The sequence below is a fragment of the Rhinatrema bivittatum genome, chromosome 5 (genome assembly GCF_901001135.1).
Source record: "Rhinatrema bivittatum chromosome 5, aRhiBiv1.1, whole genome shotgun sequence".
Lineage (NCBI taxonomy): Eukaryota > Metazoa > Chordata > Amphibia > Gymnophiona > Rhinatrematidae > Rhinatrema > Rhinatrema bivittatum.
In genome coordinates, this window is record NC_042619.1 from 162,694,627 (window position 1) to 162,719,139 (window position 24,513).

A 24,513-nucleotide genomic window follows, 5' to 3' on the forward strand; every position below is an offset into this window, starting at 1 on the left:
CACATCCTTTGGCAACAAATTCCAGAGTTTAATTGTACGTTGAGTAAACAAGAACTTTCTCCGATTAGTTTTAAATGTGCCCCATGCTAACTTCATGGAGTGCCCCCTAGTCTTTCTACTATCCGAAAGAGTAAATAACCGATTCACCTTGCACTTGTCCACATTAAATTTAATCTGCCATTTGGATGCCCAATCTTCCAGTCTTGCAAGGTCCTCCTGTAATGCATCACAGTCTGCTTGTGATTTAATTACTCTGAATAATTTTGTATCATCCGCAAATTTGATAACCTCACTCGTCGTATTCAGTTAGCTGTATAGCGGTAAAGAAATTGAAGATCGGTGTATGAAAAGCCCTTTATTAGAATTGGCCCGACTCTGGTCGAGTGTCGCTCTTTGGGCGAGAGCTGCCTCAGGGGCAACTAAAAACAAATTATACATAAAATTAAAAAATTGAACACATATACAAAAACAAGTGAAAATTAAATGGACAACATACATGCATGTTTAAACTTCACAAACAAATCAAATCATAACATGTATGTGTGATAACATCATAATGGCATACAGTGAAGCACAAATTGCAAAATACAAATAGAAAAACAGAGGGGTAGATTTCATAAACTTGCGCAAACGCGTACTTTTGTTCGCACACCAGGTGCAAACAAGAGTACGCGGGATTTCAATAGATACGTGTGGCTACCCCTTTGAAAATCTGCCCCAGTGTGTATGCAGATATCAAATAGCTAGAAACCACAAATGGTGAACATAAAAAATAATGGAGAGGTTAACTTGGTGTTAGTCTGGGACACAACAAAAAACATGATAAACAAGGAAAAAAAGGGGGAAAAAAGAAGAAAAGGAATAAAATAAAATCAAACATAAAATAATAAAATGTGTCGAAATTATAAAAAAATAAATAAAATATATAAATAAGTGCTTACTATATATTAGCAGGGCTTACTATGTGCCAGCAGGGCTGATGTCACAAAGATTGTGCTTCCACTTTGTGTAGTCTTTTTTTTCTTTTTTCTAAATACAAAGTATTGCATATTAAAATAAAAATGAAAACATGTGTGACAAATAAAACATTAAAACAGGTAAAATATTAAAAACTATAAAAATTTAAAATAAAGGAATAATAAAATTAAAAAATAAAAAATAAAAAATGAAAAATAAAAAAATATATAAAGAAAATTGTCTAAATATGATAGAACCGAATTACCTCTTGAATCCCCAGTGATGCTTGAATTAAAAAATGACTAAAATCATGTGCAAGGTGTGAGTAGATGATGGAGTTATGAATATAAACCATCCATACTAGGATAAATGTATTGAAAATGCTCACAGTGGTACCTAGTATAATGTTTGCTATAATTGAACAAGGGCTTATATGTTAAAAATTGTTTACCTTTAGTTGCACATAAATCTGTGTAAATTAGACCATGTAACCATGCAATTCAGCACAAGATGAAATAATCACTTTGCTCGATTTGTGTCTCCAAAATGGGCTTAAGGCACAAGAAAGACTAAAATACATACATAGAAATATTAATTATGTAAGGATATGTAAACAATTGCCATCACACTGCAGTTAAGTAATCAGTGAAGAACTAGACCACTAATAAACAAATAAAACCACAGGGGTAGATTTTCAAAGGGGTACGTGTGTAAGATACGCGTGTACCCCCCGAAAACCTACCCCAAACCCCCCCTGCATGCGCCAAGCCTATTTTGCAAGCCCCGGCCTATTTGCCGAGCCTATTTTGCAAGCCCCGGCGCACGCAAGCCCCGGGGCTTGCAAAAAGGGGTGGTCGGGGGCGCGGCCAGATGGCGCGGTTAGGGATCGGGGGCGTTTGGGCGGTCCGGGGGCGTGGCCGAGTGCCCCGACACAGCGGCCTGTGTCGGGGCCTGCTGCGCCGGCATGCATAAGTTACTACTGCCCGGAGGCAGTAATAACTTCTCCGATGAAGGTAGGGGGGGGGGTCTAGATAGGGCCGGGAGGGTGGGTTAGGTAGGGGAAAGGAAGGGAAGGTGCGGGGGGGGGGGGGGGGGGTAGAAAAAAAGTTCCCTCCAAGGCCTCTCCGATTTCGGAGCGGCCTTGGAGGGAACGGGCAGCGTGCGCAGGGCTCGGCGCGCGTAAGTTGCACAAATGTGCACCCCCTTGTGTGCGCCGACCCCAGATTTTATAAGATACGCACGGATACGCGCGTATCTTATAAAATCCAGCGTACTTTTGTTCGCGCCTGGTACTCAAACAAAAGTACGCGCGCGCGTATGTTTTTAAAATCTACCTCAGAATGAAAAACCTATGTGGTCTGTATTTGAGCCGGGGTTACTATAAATATACAGTGAAACCATTTACATAATTTCATATTAACGTATCAAAATCTGTTTCACCATCTATGATGATGAAAAGCCCATTGCGGGTGAAGAAGTATTTTTGTATTAAAACTACTCCGGCGTACATAACAAGAAGAGAAAACTAAAAACATGTAGGCAGAATTTAAATAATATGATAAAGCCAACTTCATTGTGAACTATATTCATGGAAAAAGTGAATGTCACCGGCTCACTCAAAGGCTTTAAGTAAGAAACCTGACTGTGAGGTTGTTAAAGATAGTGAATGTGCCAAATCGATCTAGAATGAGGCTGTTTCTGAATGAAATTTAACCATACAAAAATACTTCTTCACCTGCATCGGGCTTTTCATCATCATAGATGGTTAAACAGATTTTGATACGTTAATATGAAATGATGTAGATGGTTTCACTGTATATTTATAGTGACCCCGCCTCAAATACAGACCACATAGCTTTTTCATACAGGGCTACATTTTAAAAAACAGCGTGCGCGCGTTCTTTTGTTCGCGTACCAGCCGCGAGCAAAAGTACACCGGATTTTATAAGATATGCACGTAGCCACGCGTATCTTATAAAATCTGGGGTTGGCGAGCGCAGGGGGGTACACATTTGTGCAACTTGCGTGCGCCGAGCCCTGCGCACGCCGCCGGTTTCCTCCAAGGCCGCTCTTGTGCCCTCATTTTGGAGACACGAAATCTGAGTGGCCTTGGAGGGAACTTTCCTTCCACCACCCCCTGCACCTTCCCCTCCCTTCCCCTACCTAACCCACCCCCCCAGCCCTATATAAACCCCCTCTACCTTTATCACACAAGTTACGCCTGCGCCGATGGCCCGCTGCCGTGCCATCACCCGACCCGGGGGCTGGTCCGGAGGCCTCGGTCATGCTCCCCAGAATGCCCCCGGGCCGGCACCTCACCCCTCAGAATGCCCCCCAGAATGCCCCAAACGTCGCGCCGCCCCCCTGTCATGCCCCCTGACACACCCTCTAGCAAAGCCCTGGGACTTACGTGTGTTTCAGGGCTGGCGCGTGCAGCCGAGCCTATGCAAAATAGGCTCGGCGCGCGCAGGGGAATTTTTTAAGGGTTACGCGCTTAGAGGTAGATCTTAAAAAAGTAAGCGTGTGCGTACTTTTGTTCACGCAACCGGCGCAAGCAAAAGTACACCGGATTTTATAAGATATGTGCGTAGCCGCGTGTATCTTATAAAATCCGGGGTCGGCGCGCGCAATCCTGCACAAAATTGGCAGCCTGCACGTGCCGAGCCGCGCAGCCTGCCTCCATTCCCTCCGAGGCCGCACCGAAATCAGAGCGGCCTCGGAGGGAACTTTCCTTCTGCGTCCCCCCACCTTCCCCTCCCTTCCCCTATCTAACCCACCCCCCAGCCCTACCTAAATCCCCCCTACCTTGTTGTGCAAGTTACCCCTGCTTGAGGGAGGCGTAACTTGCGTGTGCCGCCTCGGCATCTCCCGGCACAGGCTGCAGTGCCGGGGGACTCGGGACCGCCCTCCCGGCCCGCCCCTGAACCGTCGCTATGCCCCCGGACCTGCCCTGGACCGCCCCCTGACCCCGGACATGCCCCTGGACACACTCCCAGCATGCCAACATGCCCCCCGGACACGCTACCTCCCGCCCCTTTTGCGAAGCCCCGGGACTTACGCGCGTCCCGGGGCTTTACGCGTGCCGGCTGCCTATGCAAAATAGGTGCGCCAGTGTGCGAGTGCCCTGCGCGCATAAATTCAGCAGGATTTACTTGTTCAGGGCTTTTAAAATCTACCCCTTAAGTTAAGTGCGTAACCCTTTTAAAATCCGGCGCTGTGGTTTTATTTGTTTATTAGCGGTCTGGTTCTTTACTGATTACTTAACTGCACTATGATGGCAATTGTTTACATATCCCTACATAATTAATATTTTCCATGTATGTATTTTAGCCTTTCTTGTGCCCTAAGCTCATTTTGGAGACACAAATCGAGCAATGTGATTATTTCATCTTGTGCTGAACTGCACGGTTTCTTGGTCTAATTTACACAAATTTATGTACATCTAAAGGTAAACAATTTTTTACATATAAGCCCTTGTTCAAATATAGCAAACATTATACTAGGTAACACCGTGAGCATTTTCAATACATTTCTCCTAGTATGGTTGGTTTATATTCATACTCATAAAAAAGAGCTCGAGAATTCCATCAAAAATATACGCTAGTCATAGGAAAAGATGGAAATGTTATTTTAATTTTGAAAAAATGCTCCAATAAAACTAATTTTATAGCCTTTGTTGTCGATTTTTTATTGTTATTTTCGGTTTTTTAATTTTTTAATTTTTAATTTTTAATTTTTGATTTTCAATTTATGTTGCAAATTTTTTACTGTTTTTGTAAATGTGAAGAACAGAAAAAATGCTTAAATATTATTGTGAATGTGAACTGCATCAGCAAGCCAGTCGGCGGCAGACCAAGAATTTTTATGGTGAGCGCCCGGTCTTCTCAATCATTTGCAGTCACTTATATAGCTTTGTTTCATCTTTGTATTTAAGTAACTCGAACTGATGGCTAGTACATGTAGATCCAATGGGAGCACTGAGAGAAGATGATCACCTTGCTAGTGGCTGAAAATAATCAGTAAGCACTGCTTGGGGAAATTTTTAGAACTTAAAAGTTTTGGGGAAAAGTAAATTATTGGGATTTATTATTTAGCGTGTTTGTATGTCTATATTAAATAGCTAGTCAGAGAGAAGGGAAAAACCAGGAGTTTGTGTGTTTCTCTTCAATGTCTTCTACAGTTAAAACCATAATATCGGAAAATTGGCATATTTTACGTTCTCATGAAGTATTTACACAGAAGCCTTTATGCACCTACACCCGCGGAGCCAATTTAAAGGATCAATTGGTTTATACAGATTCTTCCCCGCGGTTGCCGATTACTGAAGAGGGTTCACATCGTGCATGTGGACAATGCTCGGTATGCCACATTATGATGAATGTCACTGTTTTACATCTTGCTTCAATTCATTTTACGTTGACTCTTAGATCCAGTGCCCTTGTGAAAAGGTCTACGTGGGCAAGACAAAACGACCTTTAAAAACACGTTTGATAGAGCATCGCTCCTGCTTAGCACATGCTCGAATGACTGCACCAATGGTGAGTCATTGTCTTGATTCTACACATACGTTTGATCAACTACGGGTTTGTGTTTTGGAATCAATAAGCCCGTCTTGGCGAGGAGGCGATTATGATCGCCGTCTCCTTCAGTCAGAACAACGCTGGATACATCGTTTGGACACTTTACAGCCCAAAGGGTTAAATGCCAGCTCAGACCTACAGGTGTTTCTTTAAATTCAGTCCACAATGACGTTAGACTTTTTGTGAATTTCGATTCAGCACGTAATGACATCATCGAGCTTTCATTGGTCACGTAAGGGCTAAGCGGCCCTATAATAGTGGTGAAGAAATCAGTGATAGCGTTCTGTCCATTTTGAAATCACGAGTGAGACCAGTGTGTCCAGAGTAAGGATACGATTACCTGCTCCGTGTTAAGATAAGTATAAGAAAAATTCTTTAGCCTTACACTTTTTTATCTTTTCATTTTGTGATAACGTTGAGGTTATGGATATAGAAGTGCAGAAAAGAGACCTTTCGGTCCTTATATTCAAACACTTTTTCATGAAGACGCAATATCAGCTGTTTTCAGCGACGGAACCTGTGAATAATTGTGTTTAAACTTGGCTCCTGATGAAGCTGTTTTTACAGCGAAACTTCGGCCGCAGTTGAGCCGTTCTCAAGGACATTCATTGATAGTCACTAGGGATGTGAATCGTGTCCTCGATCGTCTTAACGATCGATTTCGGCTGGGAGGGGGAGGGAATCGTATTGTTGCCGTTTGGGGGGGTAAAATATCATGAAAAAATCGTGAAAAATCGTTAAAAAATCGAAAAAATCGAAAAATCGAAAAACCGGCACATTAAAACCCCCTAAAACCCACCCCCGACCCTTTAAATTAAATCCCCCACCCCCAAATAACTTAAATAACCTGCGGGTCCAGCGGCGGTCCGGAACGGCAGCGGTCCGGAACGGGCTCCTGCTCTTGCATCTTGTCGTCTTCGGCCGGCGCCATTTTCCAAAATGGCGCCGAAAAATGGCGGCGGCCATAGACGAAAAAGATTGGACGGCAGGAGATCCTTCCGGACCCCCGCTGGACTTTTGGCAAGTCTCGTGGGGGTCAGGAGGCCCCCAACAAGCTGGCCAAAAGTTCCTGGAGGTCCAGCGGGGGTCAGGGAGCGATTTCCCGCCGCGAATCGTTTTCGTACGGAAAATGGCGCCGGCAGGAGATCGACTGCAGGAGGTCGTTCAGCGAGGCGCCGGAACCCTCGCTGAACGACCTCCTGCAGTCGATCTCCTGCCGGCGCCATTTTCCGTACAAAAACGATTCGCGGCGGGAAATCGCTCCCTGACCCCCGCTGGACCTCCAGGAACTTTTGGCCAGCTTGTGGGGGGCCTCCTGACCCCCACGAGACTTGCCAAAAGTCCAGCGGGGGTCCGGAAGGACCTCCTGCCGTCCAATCTTTTTCGTCTATGGCCGCCGCCATTTTTCGGCGCCATTTTGGAAAATGGCGCCGGCCGAAGACGACAAGATGCAGGAGCAGGAGCCCGTTCCGGACCGCTGCCGTTCCGGACCGCCGCTGGACCCGCAGGTTATTTAAGTTATTTGGGGGGGGTTCGGGAGGGTGGGGGATTTAATTTAAAGGGTCGGGGGTGGGTTTTAGGGGGGTTTTAGTGTGCCGGCTCACGATTCTAACGATTTATAACGATAAATCGTTAGAATCTGTATTGTATTGTGTTCCATAACGGTTTAAGACGATATTAAAATTATCGGACGATAATTTTAATCGTCCTAAAACGATTCACATCCCTAATAGTCACCGTCGTCTTTTAGAAGTGCTTGCATCAGTTCGAGTTACTTAAATACAAAGATGAAACAAAGCTATATAAGTGACTGCAAATGATTGAGAAGACCGGGCGCTCACCATAAAAATTCTTGGTCTGCCGCCAACTGGCTTGCTGATGCAGTTCACATTCACAATAATATTTAAGCATTTTTTCTGTTCTTCACATTTACAAAAACAGTAAAAAATTTGCAACATAAATTGAAAATAAAAAATTAAAAATTAAAAATTAAAAAATTAAAAAACCGAAAATAACAATAAAAAATCGACAACAAAGGCTATAAAATTAGTTTTATTGGAGCATTTTTTCAAAATTAAAATAACATTTCCATCTTTTCCTATGACTGGTTTATATTCATATCACCATCATCTACTCACACCTTGCATAGGATTTTAGTCATTGTTTAATTCACGCAATGGGGATTCAGGAGGTAATTCGGTTCTATCATGTTTAGACATAATTTTCTTTAATTATTTTTTTATTTTTCATTTTTCATTTTTTAATTTTATTATTCCTTTATTTTCTTTTTTTTATAGTTTTTTATATTTTACCTGTTTTAATGTTTTGTCACACATTTTTTCCTTTTTATTTTAATATGGAATAGTTTTGTGTTTAGAAAAAAGAAAAAAAGACTGTACACAAAGTGGAAGCATAATCTTTGTGACATCAGCCCTGTTGGCACGTAGTAAGCCCTGCTAACATATAGTAAATGTTTATTTATTTATTTTATTAATTTTTTTTATAATTTTGACATGTTTTGTTATTTTATATGTTTGATTTTATTTTATTCCTTTTTTTCTTTTTCCCCCCTTTTTTTCCTTGTTTATCATGTTTTTTGTTGTGTCCCAGACTAACACCAAGTTATCCTCTCCATTATTTATTAATAATAATATTATTATTATTATTATTATTTAAAGATTTGTATATACCGACATATACTCTGAGTATCACATCGGTTTACATAAAACAAGAACTTGGGATAGTAGCGCTTTACAGGAAACTAGTCATATAAACAGGTAACTTGCAAATGAATAAATACGAACACAGAAACTTAGCTTAAAGCGATTAACGTGAGCTTGAATTACAGTATTTACAGAGGATTTATAAAAAGAATGATGTGTAAGGGGTATCAGGTTGAAAAAAGAGGGGGTATGGGAGGAGAGTAAGAAAGGGGGTGTGAGAGCTAGAGAGGGGTTCAGGGAGATATTTAGCCAGTGTCAGTATATGCCTGTCTAAACAGCCAGGTCTTAGGTTTCTGCTTGAATTTCTTTGGGCAGAATTCCTGGTGTATTTTTTATGACTCTATTTACCATTTGTGGTTTCTAGCTATTTGATATCTGCATACTCACTTAGTTTTTCTATTCGTATTTTGCAATTTGTGCTTCTCTGTATACCATTATGATATAATTTCACACACATGTTATGATTTGATTTGTTTATGAAGTTTAAACATGTATGTATGTTGTCCATTTAATTTTCACTTGTTTTTGTACGTGTGTTCAATTTTTTAATTTTTATGTATAATTTGTTTTTAGTTGCCCCTGAGGCAGCTCTCGACCAAAGAGTGAAACTCGACCAGAGTTGGGCCAATTCTAATAGCAGTGAATGATGACATACATTTATTGGCATCTCAGAGACATGGTAGAAAGAGGATAACCAACGGGATAGTGCTATACCAGGGTACAAATTATGTCATAATGGTGGTGGGGTGGTGATTTATGCCCGGGATGTAACTCTGATATTTAAAAAGGGCTCCAGGGTGACTATAGACCAGTGAGCTTAACTTCAGTGCTGGGAAAAGTCATATAAACTGTAATAAAGAATAAAATCATAAAACATTTAGGTAGATATGGTTTAAGGGGAACCAACTAGCATGGAGTAACCAAAGGAAAGTCTTGACTCACAAATCTCCTACATTTTTCTGAACAGTTGAATAAACATGTGGACAAAGATGAACCAAAAAATGTAGTTATTTGGATTTTCAGAAGGTGTTCAACAAAGTCCCACATGAGAGGCTTCTAAGAAAACTAAACTCATTGGATAGTATACAATATCCTTTTGTGGGTTGCAAGCTAATTAAAAGACAGGAAACAGAGAGTAGGGGTGTGCATTTGTTCCCTACGAACTGGCAATCTGCAACGTATAGAACCATATTTGTTGTATTCGTGGGGAAGCGAAACGTATCGCGATTCCCCATGAATACAACAAATCTTCACTGAATTATTCGGCCATCTAAAGGAGCCAATTTAAACAAACCCCCCACCCTCCTGACCCCCCCAAGACTTGCCAAAATTCCCTGGTGGTCCAGCAGGAGTCCGGGAGTGATCTCCTGCACTCGGACCCTCGTTGGCTACCAGTAATCAAAATGGTGCCGATAGCCTTTGCCCTTATTATGTCACAGGGGCTACCGGTGCCATTGGTCAGCCCCTGTCACATGGCCATCGGCACCATCTTGTGCTGCTACCATGTGACAGGGGCTGACCAATGGCACCGGTAACCCCTGTGACATAATAAGGGCAAAGGCTATCGGCACCATTTTGATTACTGGTAGCCAACATCCCGAGTGCAGGAGATCGCTCCCGGACTCCTGCTGGACCACCAGGGAATTTTGGCAAGTCTTGGGGGATCCTCCTGACCCCCACAAGACTTGCCAAATGTCCAGCGGGGATCCAGGAGCGATCTCCTGAACTCGGGCCGTCGGCTGCCAGTAATCCAAATGGCACCGATAGCCTTTGCCCTTACTATGTCACGGGGGCTACCGGTGCCATTGGTCAGCCCCTGTCACATGGTAGGAGCACAAGATGGCACCGGCCATCCATTGCTCCTACCATGTGACAGGGGCTGACCAATGGCACCAGTAGCCCCCATGACATAGTAGGTCAAAGGCTATCAGTGCCATTTTGAATGCCGGCACCGAGGGTGTGAGTGCAGGAGATCGCTCCCAGACCACCCGCTGGACCACCATGGAGTTTTGGTATGTCTTGGGGGGTTCAGGAAGGTGGGGGGTTGTAGTTAATTTAATTTTATCCAGGAAACAAATAAGAATTAACTTATAAATGTATCGGGGGGGGGGGGGATCCTTGTCGAATGCAACTCATCTGCCCCCCTACAAATATGAATCCCGAATGCAATGTATGGCATCCCTCTGCACATCCCTAACAGAGAGTAGAATTAAATGGTATGTTTTCACAGTGGAAAAAGGTAAACAGTGGAGTGCCTCAGAGATCTGTACTTGGACTCGTTCTTTTTAATATATTTATAAATGATCTGGAAAGGGGTATGATGAGTGAGGTGATCAGATTTGTGGATGATAAAAAATTATGCAGAGTAGTTAAATCTCAAGCAGATTGTTATAAATTGCAGGAGGACCCTGCAAAACTGGAAGCTTGGACTTCCAAATGGCAGGTGAAATTTAACTTGGACAAGTACAAAATGAAGCATATAGGGAAAAATAATCCTTTCTGTAGTTACACAATGTTAGCTTCTATCTAGGAGTTACCACCCGGGAAAGAGATCTAGGCATCAGAGTGGATAATACATTGAAATTATCAGCTTAGTGTGCTATGGCGTTAAAAAAAGCAAACAGGGATTTTTAGGAAGGGAATGGCAAATAAAATGATGGATGTCATAGTGCCTCTGTATCGCTCCATGGTGAGACTTCAGATTAAATACTGTGTGCAATTCTGTTAGCCACATCTCAAAAAAGATATAGTTGCACTGTGGAAAGTGCAGAGAAGGGCAACCAAAATGATAAGAGGCATGGAATGGCTACCCTATAAGGAGAGGCTAAGGAAGTTAGGGCTGTTCAGTTTGGAGTAGCGATGTCTGAGGGGGGATATGATAGAGGTCTACAAAATCATGAAAGGACTTGAATAGGTTAGTGTAAATTGGTTATTTAATCTCTCAGATAATAGAATGACTAGGGGGAACTCCATTGGCCGGTGAGTAAGTTATGCCTGCCGGGAGGCAGGCATAACTTCTTCAGCAAAGGTAATGGGGGGGTTCTAGGTAGGGTTGGGGGGCAGGTTAGTTAGGGGAAGGGAGGGGAAGGTGCGGGGTGGGGCGGAAGGAAAGTTTCCCTCCATGGCCGTTCCGATTTCGGAGCGTCCTCGGAGGGAACGGAGATAGGCTGCGTGGCTCGGCGTGTGCAAGTTGCACAATTGTGCACCTCCTTGCGCGCACTGACCCTGGATTTTATAACATGCGCGCGGCTGCATGCGCATGTTATAAAATTGGGCGTAGATTTGTTTGCGCCGGGTTGCGCGAACAAATCTGCGCCCACATGCAGGTTTTAAAATCTGCCTCATAGTGCACAGTTAAGCTCTGGAATTCATTGCCTGTGGTCACAGCAGTTAGTGAAATTGGGTTTAAAAACATGTTTGGATAAGTTCATAGGGGAAACTCCATGAACTACTATTAATTAATAAGCAATTGTAGCTTGAGATTTATTTAATATGTGGGTACTTGCCAAGTACTTGTGACTCAGATTGATCTTTGTTGGCTTGATGGACCCTTGCTCTGACCCAGTATGGCACACTTTATGTTCTTATATGGTAACACTTCTAACCCGTATACCAAGGATGTATTGTTTGTTTTCATAACATTTTTCCTAATTGTTTGACATTAACACAATTGTCTCTTAATGGGATCATTTTACAATTCTATCTCATACATATTAAAGAAGCTGGATACTAGTAAGTCATGTCATTTCTTGAAAATTGAACCCAGAAGGCAGGAATGGAACTTAAGACTAAACTCAACATACTTTTAGGCTTTTGACCTACATTGTAGCATTTCAGCATATATTGTCCTGTCTGCAGCCTTCAATAATTCTACAAGTCTAAACAGTGTAATTTCACAGTGCAGTAATAATAGCTTCATAGGAAAATCTTTTCAAAACTCCCTAATCCTACTGTATTCTTGAAATAAAATAAATGGGAAAAAGCTGCCTATTTTGTTGACATTTATTTTCAGCAAGAAGCTGGTATGTTACCTCAATGTGTGTCAAACAACAGGTTTTGTACTTTTCTCTGGATAATTTTAAAACAAATATATAAATAATCATCTCTAGGCTATGAAGTTGATGGAATAATTTACACTGAACTATGAGACTTTCAGTCATTCACTCTCTCTCAATGTAAATGTTAGTTTTTTCTCTATTGGATACGATCTAACTGCCTCACTCTTTCTGGAACTGATTATACCAAATTCAATATGAGAGCTTCCTGTTTGGTTTCTTTGTATTAAAATCATTTTCACTTGCAGTTTTTCCTTTCTCTAGTATTTCTTCCCAAACCAGGTCACTCTCTGTTTACTTTTCCTGGCACTTTACTTTTGCAGATTATTAGTAGACCTCCTTAACAAGTCAGAGTAGCAATAACTATTTGGGAACTGATACCAAAGTTATTCTCCCTTGGATTTGTCACAAAAAAATAAACTCTGGGAAATATAATTTTTTTGATTAATGATGATTTTCTCATAATCAATATCACCCTGAATGAGGGATGATCTGTGACACTAATATGCTGGTTTAGGTTCAGTTTCTCAATACTTGACCAGTTTTCAATTATATCAATATTCAACTCTAAAAGTTGGAAAAAAAATATTGCACACATTTCAGCTTTAGTTAGAAACATAGAAACATAGAAACATAGAAATGACGGCAGAAGAAGACCAAACGGCCCATCCAGTCTGCCCAGCAAGCTTTACACGTTTTTTTCTCTCATACTTATCTGTTTCTCTTAGCTCTTGGTTCTATTTCCCTTCCACCCCCACCATTGAAATATCTAGCTTGATTAGTTAGGGGTAGTAGGGGTAGTAACCGCCGCAATAAGCAAGCTACACCCATGCTTATTTGTTTTACCCAGACTATGTTATACAGTCCTTATTGGTTGTTTTTCTTCTCCCCTGCTGTTGAAGCAGGGAGCTATGATGGAAATGCGTGATGTATCAGTCTTCTCCCATGCCGTTGAAGCAGAGAGCCATGCTGGATATGCATCGAAAGTGAAGTATCGGACACAATTGGTTTGGGGTAGTAACCGCCGTAACAAGCCAGCTACTCCCCACTTTGTGAGTGCGAACCCTTTTTTCTTCTCCCCTGCCGTGGAAGCAGAGAACTATGCTGTATATGCATTGAAGGTGAAGCATCAGGCTTATTTGGTTTGGGGTAGTAACCGCCGTAACAAGCCAGCTACTCCCCTCTTTGTGAGTGTAAATCCATTTTTCCACATTTCCTCTTGCTGTTGAAGCTTAGAGCGATGTTGGAGTCACAGTAAGCATGTGTATGTTTATTGAATAAGGGTATTGTCTCCAGGCAGTAGCCGTCATTCTGGCGAGTCACCCACTCTTCATTGGCGGCCTCTTGACTTTATGGATCCACAGTGTTTATCCCACGCCCCTTTGAAGTCCTTCACAGTTCTGGTCTTCACCACATCCTCCGGAAGGGCATTCCAGGCGTCCACCACCCTCTCCGTGAAGAAATACTTCCTGACATTGGTTCTGAATCTTCCTCCCTGGAGCTTCAAATCGTGACCCCTGGTTCTGTTGATTTTTTTCCTATGGAACAGGTTTGTCGTTGTCTTTGGATCATTAAAACCTTTCAAGTATCTGAAAGTCTGTATCATATCACCTCTGCTCCTCCTTTCCTCCAGGGTGTACATATTTAGATTCTTCAATCTCTCCTCGTACGTCATGCGATGAAGATCCTCCACCTTCTTGGTCGCCCTTCTCTGTACCGCTTCCATCTTGTCTTTGTCTTTTTGTAGATACGGTCTCCAGAACTGAACACAGTACTCCAGGTGAGGCCTCACCAAGGACCTGTACAAGGGAATAATCACTTCCCTTTTCTTACTCGATATTCCTCTCTCTATGCAGCCCAGCATTCTTCTGGCTTTTGCTATCGCCTTGTCGCATTGTTTCGCAGACTTCATATCATTAGACACTATCACCCCAAGGTCCCTCTCCTGCTCCGTGCACATCAGCTTTTCCCCCCCCATCGAATACAGTTCATTCGGATTTCCACTCCCCATATGCATGACTTTGCACTTCTTGGCATTGAATCTGAGCTGCCATATCTTCGACCACTCTTCCAGTTTCCTTAGATCCCGTCTCATTCTCTCCATTCCTTCTGGCGTGTCTACTCTGTTGCTGATCTTTGTGTCATCCGCAAAAAGACAAACCTTACCTTCTATCCCGTCCGCAATGTCGCTCACAAAGATATTGAACAGGACCGGTCCCAACACCGATCCTTGCGGTACACCACTTAAAACCGCTCTCTCTTCAGAGAAGGTTCCATTTACCATCACACATTGTCTTCTGTCCGTCAGCCAATTTGCAATCCAGGTCACCACCTCGGCCCTCACTCCTAAGCTTCTCGTTTTATTCACCAGTCTCCTGTGCGGAACCGTATCAAAAGCTTTGCTGAAATCCAAGTATATGATATCAAGCGCTCTTCCTCGATCCAATTCCTTGGTTACCCAGTCAAAAAAGTTAATCAGATTTGTCTGACAGGATCTCCCCCTGGTGAATCCATGTTGCCTCTGGTCCATCAATTCTCCGGACTGTAGATAGTTTACTATTCTCTCTTTCAGCAGTGACTCCATTACTTTTCCCACCACCGAAGTGAGGCTAACCGGTCTGTAGTTGCCAGCCTCCTCCCTGTTCCCACTCTTGTGAAGCGGGACCACCACCGCTCTTCTCCAATCACTCGGCACCACTCCCGTTTCTAGGGAACTATTGAACAGGTCACACAGCGGAGCTGCCAGAACATCTCTGAGCTCCCTCAATATCCTTGGATGAATCCCATCAGGCCCCATGGCTTTGTCCACTTTCAGGTTCTTTAGCTCTTCCCACACATTTTCTACTGTAAAAGGATTTTCATCCATTCCACTTCCCTCCAGTTTCTTGTTGTGTTCTACTCTGAGATATTTATTTATGTGTTTGTTTGTCCACTTTTGGGGCAAAGTTGCTATTTAGCCAGATAAGTAAGATAGCTGAATAAATCTGGAGAACAAAAAGTAACTTAGACAGATAGGGGTAGATTTTAAAAGGTGTGCGTAGGCGTACATGTATGCACGCTACCCGGCGCGCCACATGTACACCCGATTTTATAACATGCGCACAGGCTGGCACGTGATCCTCTGACACAGCGGCAAATGAAAGCCACTTTAGTAAAGCCCCAGGACTTACACACATCCCGGGGCTTTAAGCGCATCGCCGGGTCTTTTGAAAATAGGAGGATTTGAGCGCGTAACCTTTTTAAAATCCGGCACATAAATCTTAAAATGCTACTTATTCATCTAAATCAGAGAGCTGGATAAATCTAAAAAGTGCTCCTTATCTGGCTAAATCAGATAAGTGCTGCTACTTATCCGGACAACTCCAAACTTGTCCATCCAAATAGTGGCAAAGGCACTATTTAGCCAGATAAGTTTGAATTTAGCTGAATAAATGTGCCCAAATGAAATACCTAAATATTTTAATTTAAAATTTTAAAATAATATGCAAGTAGATTTTATACAAGTAAATTATAAATTTCACCCCCCCCCCCCCCCCCCGGAAGTCACATTTTACAAAGATAAATAAGTGTAACACCCCTTACTTCTGAGCTCCTCCAGTATAATGTCCTGCTCCATGCTGAATCCAAGGGACATATATAGTACTTCCTGCATCCTTGATTTCCTTGTATAGGCTCTGCAGCTGGGACTTCCTAGGATGTTGGCTGATGGCATTACATCCTGTCTAGATCCCTCTGCACTAGTCATTAGTGCCATATTGTTATTGTTCCTGCTTTGTATAGCCTTGCCTTGCTCTATTCCTGCTTTGTCCAGCCTTGCCTTGCTGTATTCCTGCCTTGTCTAACCTTGACTAGGCGTGCTCCTACCCTACCCTGCCTTGCTTCTCTGCTCCACTGCCTTCTCTTTGCCTTACCTTCCAGTCAGCCTTTCCTCAGACTGTTCTGTTGCTGATCTGGACTGTATTCTGACCTTGTTCTCTGCCTGCCTCGACTCCTGCCTGGACACTTACCTTGCTACTTCTCTGCCAGCCCTGACCCTTGCCTGTTCTTGATGCTGCCTGATTTCTGCTGGCCCTGACTTCAGCCTGCTTTGGTTCTGTCTCATTCCTTGCATCCCACCAGGGAAGTCCTTCTGGCTGCCAAAAACTGTGGGCTTAACCCAAGTGGAAGGGGGCAGGCCAAGCAAAAGACTTTTTCTTTAGGTATGTCAGTTGCTATTTGCTAGGTCTTGGTGATCCATGTTTGCATGCCCCAGGCTGCACCAACATAGCAGTGGCACAAGGGTTCACATCCCATGGAACATGACAGACTGCTGAGGCCGTGAGCTCAGCTAAGCTAATATGCCTACTGATATTCAGTTACTGCAGGGTTTGGTTTATAGGGTACAGCAGCAGTAAGGCCAACTTGAGCAAATCACAATCCTCCTGCAGGACCTGGCCAACCACTTGAACAACCTACAGGCCATCCGTTCTCTGACCTCAACTCCTGCTATGGTGCCATCTATATCAGCACTTCCAGCATAGTGTCCCACTCTGTGCTGCATCCAAGGGCCATGTATAGCACTTTATGCACCCTTGAGCTCCTCTTATATGCCCTGCAGCCAGGACTTCCTGAGCTATTGGCTGATAACATCACATCCTGTCTAGGTACTTTATATAAGGAAGTTCACTGAAACCTGCTGGTGCCTCAGCAACAGATACTCCTGTGCTAGCTGTCAGTGCTACATTGCTACTGTGTCTGCTTTGTCTAGCCTTGCCTTGCCATGTTTCTGCTTTGTTCAGCCTTGCCTTGCCATATTCCTGTCTTATCCAGCCTCACCTAGCCATGCTCCTGCCTTGTCCTGCCATGTCTTTCCAACAACTTTTCCTTGAACTATTTATCCATTACTGACCCATACTGTCTTCTGAATTTTTTGTTCTTTGCTTCAACCCCTGCCTGGACACCGACTTTGCCTCTTCTTGATGCTCCCTAAACTCTGCCAGCCCTGACTTCAGCCTGCCTTGTACTCTCTAACATCTCATTCCCAGCAGAGAAGTTAGCAGACCCCAGGCAGCATCAACCTAGTGATGGCCCAGAAGTTCACTTTGAAAATTGCTATAACCTATGCACATATTTGCCGAGTTTACAAGCTCCGACAAAATTATCCCCCTTTATGACATATATGGTCTTGCCGTACAGTAAAGTACTGTTTTGTATTGCATCTTGAAGGAAGCCTGAAGTGCACATAATAGACACCTCGCATTCCAGCTTGTTCTAAGTTGTCATATAAATAGAATAATTCACTGAATGTGTTTTGTGACATTAAGCATCCATTATACAAAAGCTTAAGCTGACCCATAAAAAGACTAGATTGACTGCCAGACAGTTACATCAATAGATAATGCAACTCTCTGTATATTCTACTGCTAGTGGTAGACGGGCTTTGTACAACAGTTCCAACTCTGACAGTCAATAATGTGTTACCAATTTCTTGTCAAAGGGTTTCCAGCAGCTCTGCTCCATTCAACTTTTTGTATTCATAATATAATTTAACAAGATGCTTCCAGGCATCCTTGCCAACGCAACTCTGCAGGCACCCTATTCTGTCATCACCAGCATGATCTCAGAACTTTATTACCTAGGTTAAAAGTAAATGTGCAAGTACTATAATTTCCTCTTTTTGTTCCAAGAACATCCTTTTAGAACTTCCATTTTCTGTAACAATGGACCAATTATATACAATACATCAGCTACAGGCAATTCAAGAATAAATGAGATGTTTAGTAGAAAAAATGTTTGGAATTAAAAATTCAGAAAAATTGCATTGGAAAGGTTTTAAATAATAAAAAATACATAACATTTACTGAGATTCCTGATTGAGATGCTTTGTATTTACTCATTTTATCCAGAATAGTTAATTACATTAAGTTTCTTATGTAAATCAGTATATGATTTATTTCATAAGGACAATACTCACTTGTATTTGTGTATGTGTGTGGAGAGGGGAAGAGGGGTGCTCACTAATACTCAGATCTTGAGAGCAATGTACTAAGAAAAAAATCTCCATAGGAAAAGTTCAATACTGCAAGATGGTAGATCATTTGCATAAAAAGTAAATGATTACCATAACAAGAGATCACCAACATTTTCACTAAAAACGTAACTACACTTTATTGAAGTGTAGTTACGTTTTACAGGAATTTAGGAAAACATGCATTTTACATACATAAATTAGCTATAGTAAAATGGCGAACAGATTTGCATGATATTTAGTTCATAAGTGATTTTGCATAATTTATGCAAATGATTTCATTAGTATCAAATAACATGTATAAATGTCAAAAGATGAACATTAAAAGTCACAAAAGCAATAGCATGTTGTTGTTGACATTTTTGCACATGCTATCTGTGAAACTGTTCACAGTTTAATACATCTGCCTGATTTGCCAAGCAGCCCTATAGCCTTTAGTGCCGCAATCAGTGCTGTCTTTTTAAGTAATGGGTAAAGAAGTTATTCATCAGAATTTACTTAAGGAGCGGATTGGGAGGGAACTTCCTAACCCCCTACCGTAACCTCCCTTCCCCTTCCCCTATCCTGCCCTCCTCCTATCTCTATCTTAACTACTCCAATTTTTTTGTTTTACATTTTTCTCCTGCAAAGGAACAGGAGCAAGTTGTGCATGCCAGCACCCTGCCAGCGCGCGATCCCCCGGCACAGTGGCAAATGTCTGCTATGCCAGGTGCCTCTAGCCCTGTCCCACCCTGCCCCCCCAGATCACCCCGCCCCCAGACCACCCCTGGACAGCCCCCTTTTAAAGCCCCGGCACTTACATGCGTCTCGGGGTTTATGCGCTTTGCCGGGCCCGTTTGAAAATTGGCCTGGTGCGTGTAAGGCCCAGTCACACACGTAAGCCCCAGGATTTACACATGCTGTGGTTTTAAAATCTACCCCTTATTGAACAAGGACTTAATTTCCATTAATTCAAAGGTGAATTTTAAAAGAGGTGTATACATCTGTGCTTTTTGGCCTGAGAATATCTAGCACATGCGCGTCTCCAACTGATTTTATAAACCCGCCACATACATGCACAAGTACTGATGTGCAAATATCTCACATGCAGTAAAAAAGGGACGGAATGGGGGCTGGTCATGGGCGTTCCAGAGTGTGACCAAGAAATATGTGTGTATGTAGTGAAACCAATGTGGAGCGCATCCAGTGCCATTTCTAAGCATATCTACTTCTGTTATAGATCAGTGAAAGTCTGAATAAAAATATTTTTAGCCACATATGAAGTACTTGAGGGTCTGTGTAAACATGGGGCAATGCAAGTTAAAGAACCAGAGGGATCTTGATGACCTAGATATAGATTGGGTAAACTGGTGGGATGAATTGGTTAAACTAGTCATTTCTTGCATGTTGTAAAATATCCTCACTTGTGCGTGTAATGCTGACAAATCCCAGCAGTTCACATCCATGCTTAAAATTAGGAGCAGACTTACACACACTAGCCTATTTGATAACATGTACACATACTTGCATGCAGGATATCAGATTCCTACATAAGTTGCCATGCACCTATGTATATGCATTAATGGGCACACATGCACTCGTTTTGAAGTTACCCTCCTTATGGGTTTCTAGGGGTGTGTATTCGTTTTCGCCGTATTGGCAATCTGCAACGTATATGTCCCTATTCGTTATACCCATGGGGAGGCGAAACGTATCGCGACTCCCCACAAATATAACTTATCATCCATTTCATCTGTTGTACGGCGCGCATGGGTGCTTTTCTTCGCCGCCATTTGCAATCGGAGGACGCCATTTCAGTGTATCTACTATCCTGAGCCAAAAACCAGCCCTTTCCTGTGAGTCATCAGTGACTCAACGGAAAGGGTTGGACAGGTTGGCATGGATACCGGAATGTAGCGTATCGCAATAACATTTTGTGAAATGCACTGAATGCAGCCAATCGCGCTGTCATTCAGTGCTCGGTGATGATTTTCCTGATGACCCAGCACTATATATACTTAAGCTCGTGGCATGACATGTACTTTCTTTGCAGGGGTGGTGTGGGGAGGTGGTTTCTGTGAAAGCAGGCTGCACTCAGAGCTAGTCTGAGTTCAGAAATCTCTATTGAATTGCTAGCTAGGCTAGTTAGTAGGGAAAAAATGCTATTTATTCTTTATTTGGTACAGTGCGTGTGCCAGATAGCCCTGTTTGTTTTTTAAGCAGTTTATTTAGGTGATCTGATACAGTCTCTCTGTGCCAGGGAGAGAAGCTGCTAGCAGTGCCATTTTGTTTCATTCACCCTCTGGGCTAGGCTGCAAGCAAGCATGATTTGGGTGTTGTGGCTGGGAGAGATATATTCAATTTTGCTAGAATCTCCATTGGGAAATATATTTCATCAATTTTCCTGCTGTGCCAACAATTCCAGCTTTTTTAAACTGAGTTTGTTTAATTCAACTCAGTATCTCTGTGCACTGGGCTTCAGTGGGATGGCAGTTTCGCAGACTGAACTTTATTATTGGGACAGTCTGTGCAGTGAAATCCCCAGTCTGCCTCTTTTGTGCTTACATGCAAGCTGCGTGTGTGTGCACACCACACACATTACATTAGTGCGTAGCAAGGCACTGTGACAGTGGGCAGTGGGTAGTTTAACAGACTAAACTTTATTATTGGGACAGTCTGTGCAGTGAAATCCCCAGTCTGCCTCTTTTGTGCTTACAAGCAAGCTGTGTGTGTGTGCACACCATTCACGTTACATTAGTGCATAGCAAGGCAATGAGACAGTGGGCAGCCAGTAGGCACTAGGCAGTGACATTAAATCCATAATGTCAGGAAAATCTAGATGTAGTCGAGGGATTGAGACTAGCAGAGGAGGCACTTCAAAAGGCACTAGTGCCACTCCCCCATTAAAGTTAAAAAGGGTCCTGTCACATTCTAAACTGTTTGGAAGGGTAGGCAGTTCCATCCAGACAAAAATGAAATCTGACCATGATGCATCACTATTGCCACCACCTGTTTCTGACCCTGTAGTTTTGGAGGTGAGGGAAGGGGAGGCTGAGTCATGCCAGATAAAATGTCGACACCCAAAAGCAGCAGGGGGACAGAAGTCTCGACTAACAGCGTTGACAATGTAGCGCAGTCACTGTTTGCTTCTGATTCAGATGAAGAATCATCTTGTGTGGGATTCTCATCAGAAATGGAAGAAGTAATAGCTGACGAAGCTTTAGGAGGATCAGTTAGTCCTGTCTTAGCCTCCACTTCAGTGCAGCAGGGGAGAGATGAAACTGCTAAGGAGGAGGAAGAGCAGTCAGCGCAGGCACAGAGGGTGACTGAGGCCCCTGGCATTGCTTCTCAGGGTGCACCCACTTCTTCAGCTCCAGTGCCAGTATCCACCCACAAGACTATACAGAAGGGAGGATCACAAAAGACATCTGCAATTTGGAGCCACTTTAAAGTGACGGATGACCTGTGTTTTGCTCGGTGTAATTACTGTGGCAGGGATATTAGCAGAGGCAAGCAAATGGGAAATCTATCTAATTTTGGCATGACACATCATATTAGAGATGTGAATCGTGTCCTCGATCGTCTTAACGATCAATTTTGGCTGGGAGGGGGAGGGAATCGTATCGTCACCGTTTGGGTGTTTAGAGTATCGTAAAAATCGTTAAAATCGTGAACCGGCACACTAAAACCCCCTAAAACCCACCCCCGACCCTTTAAATTAAATCCCCCACCCTCCCGAACCCCCCCCCCCCCCAAATGCCTTAAATTACCTGGGGGTCCAGCGGCGGTCCGTAGCTAAATCGGGGGAAGGGGGAGGGCAGGAAAACCGGCACACTAAAACACCCATAAAACCCACCCGACCCTTTAAATTAAATCCCCCACCCTCCCGAACCCCCCCCAAATGCCTTAAATTACCTGGGGGTCCAGCAGCGGTCCGTAGCTAAATCGGGGGGAAGGGGGAGGGCAGGAAAACCGGCACCCTAAAACCCACCCCCGACCCTTTAAATTAAATCCCCCCCCCCTCCCGACCCCCCCCCCCCCAAATGCCTTAAATTACCTGGGGGTCAAGCGGCGGTCCGGAACGGCCTCCAGCAATTGAATCGTGTTGTCTTCAGCCGGCGCCATTCTGCGCCGCCATTTTGCAAAATGGCGGCAGGAGATCGCTCCCGGACCCCCGCTGGACCCCCCGCTGGACCCCCAGGGACTTTTGGCCAGCTTGGGGGGGCCTCCTGACCCCCACAAGACTTGCCAAAAGTCCAGCGGGGGTCTGGAACGACCTCCTGCAGTCGAATCATGTTGGTCTATGGCCGCCGCCATTTTGCGCAACCATTTTGCAAAATGGCGGCGCAGAATGGCGCCGGCTGAAGACAACACGATTCAATTGCAGGAGGCCATTCCGGACCGCCGCTGGACCCCCAGGTAATTTAAGGCATTTGGGGGGGGGGTTCGGGAGGGTGGGGGATTTAATTTAAGGGTCGGGGGGTGGGTTTTAGGGGGTTTTAGTGTGCCGGTTTTCCTGCCCTCCCCCTTTCCCCGATTTACGATTTTTTGACGATAAATCGGGGGAATTGGTATTGTATCGTGGCCCTAACGATTTTTGACGATTTAAAATATATTGGACGATATTTTAAATCATCAAAAAACGATTCACATCCCTACATCATATGAAGAGGCAACACCCAACAAGAGAACTGCCATGTGGGGATGGTGGCAGTACCATTCAGGGGACCCCTTCCAAGCAGCGTAAAGTGGTTCAAAAGCAGAAGAGTCAGCCCACGCCCTCATCCCCTTCTAGCAGTCAGGTGGCAGACCAGCAACCGCCTGACATGTGGCAGAAGCGACAACCCACTATGGAGGAAATGGGGTGGAGTGCAGTAACGGTATCCCGGGGTAGAAGGCAGGCAGCCTCAAAAGTTGTAACCAGGAGCATTTGGGTAATGCTTGCCCTTGATGACCAGCCCTTGCAGTTAGTGGAGAATGTGGGTTTCAAGCGTTTTCTGAAGGTCATAGTTCCAAATTACAAAGTCCCCTCCAGAACCACATTTAGCAGAAAGGTCATCCCCAGCCTGTATAAGCAGTGTCGCAGTCGCATGCAAGTGCTACTAGCTAAGGCAGAGGGGAGAGTGCATTTTACCTGCGATATCTGGACCACCATGTATGCTGCATACTCTTACCTCTCCCTGACAGCACACTGGTGGGATCTGGCTGAGGCAGGGGCAGCCAGCAGCTCTATTACTGAACAAGTATCAGGGTGGAGGTGGGCTTTACTGTACACCAACCTGACGGACCAGGCCCATACCGCAGCCAACATTCTAGCATTCATCAGACAGATGCTGGAGGGCTGGCAACTACACCAGTGAGACAGGAAAACTCAGGCAGGTTTCTTTGTCACAGACAATGTTGCAAACATGGTTAAGGCAATAAACGACGGGCACTTTAATAACATCCAATGTTTTGCACACACTCTGCACCTGGTAGTGAAGTCATCTCTGGGGTTGGATTCCAATGACAAAGAGAATGAATACCTGCATAGGTTAATACGGAAGTGCAGAACATAGCAGCGCACTTCCTCAGAAGTGTGAAGGTGGGGCAGGTTCTCCGACAAAACAGAATGATTTGGAGATGCCTCACAAGCGTCTCATTCAAGACATTGCCTCCCAGTGGAATTCTACCTTTATGATGCTCGAGAGGTTAGTGGAGCTACAGACATCCCTTCATGAACTTTCTGGTACAATGGACATAGGTGTGCAGAATCCCCTAGGGCATCATGATTGGTTAGTCATGAGTCAGCTGGTAAAAATCCTGCAGCCCTTCAAGGATGTCACAAAGGAGCTGAGTTCCAGAAGTGCCACCTTGGCTTACATCATCCCTATAGTTAATCTCCTGGATGAACATTTGGAGACCTTTAAACAGGAAGAGGGAATGACAGTTGAGGTACTGCATTGTCTGGACGTTTTACAACAGCAGGTGGAAGAGAGATTAAGGCCTTTAACAGAACAGAACACATAGATGCTCGCCACAGTCTGTGATCCCTGTGTGAAAGGGAAACTTGCCCTACAGTACGATTGTCTCTTATTGGTGAAGAACCTGCTGTTAGCAAAAGTCTGTGAACAGGAGCACCATAAGCAGAGACAGAGTAGGGATGAAGCAGAGGTGGAAACTGCGGGCACTTCAGAGAGTTGTGCTGCTAGCCCAAGCAGGAGCAGAACTCT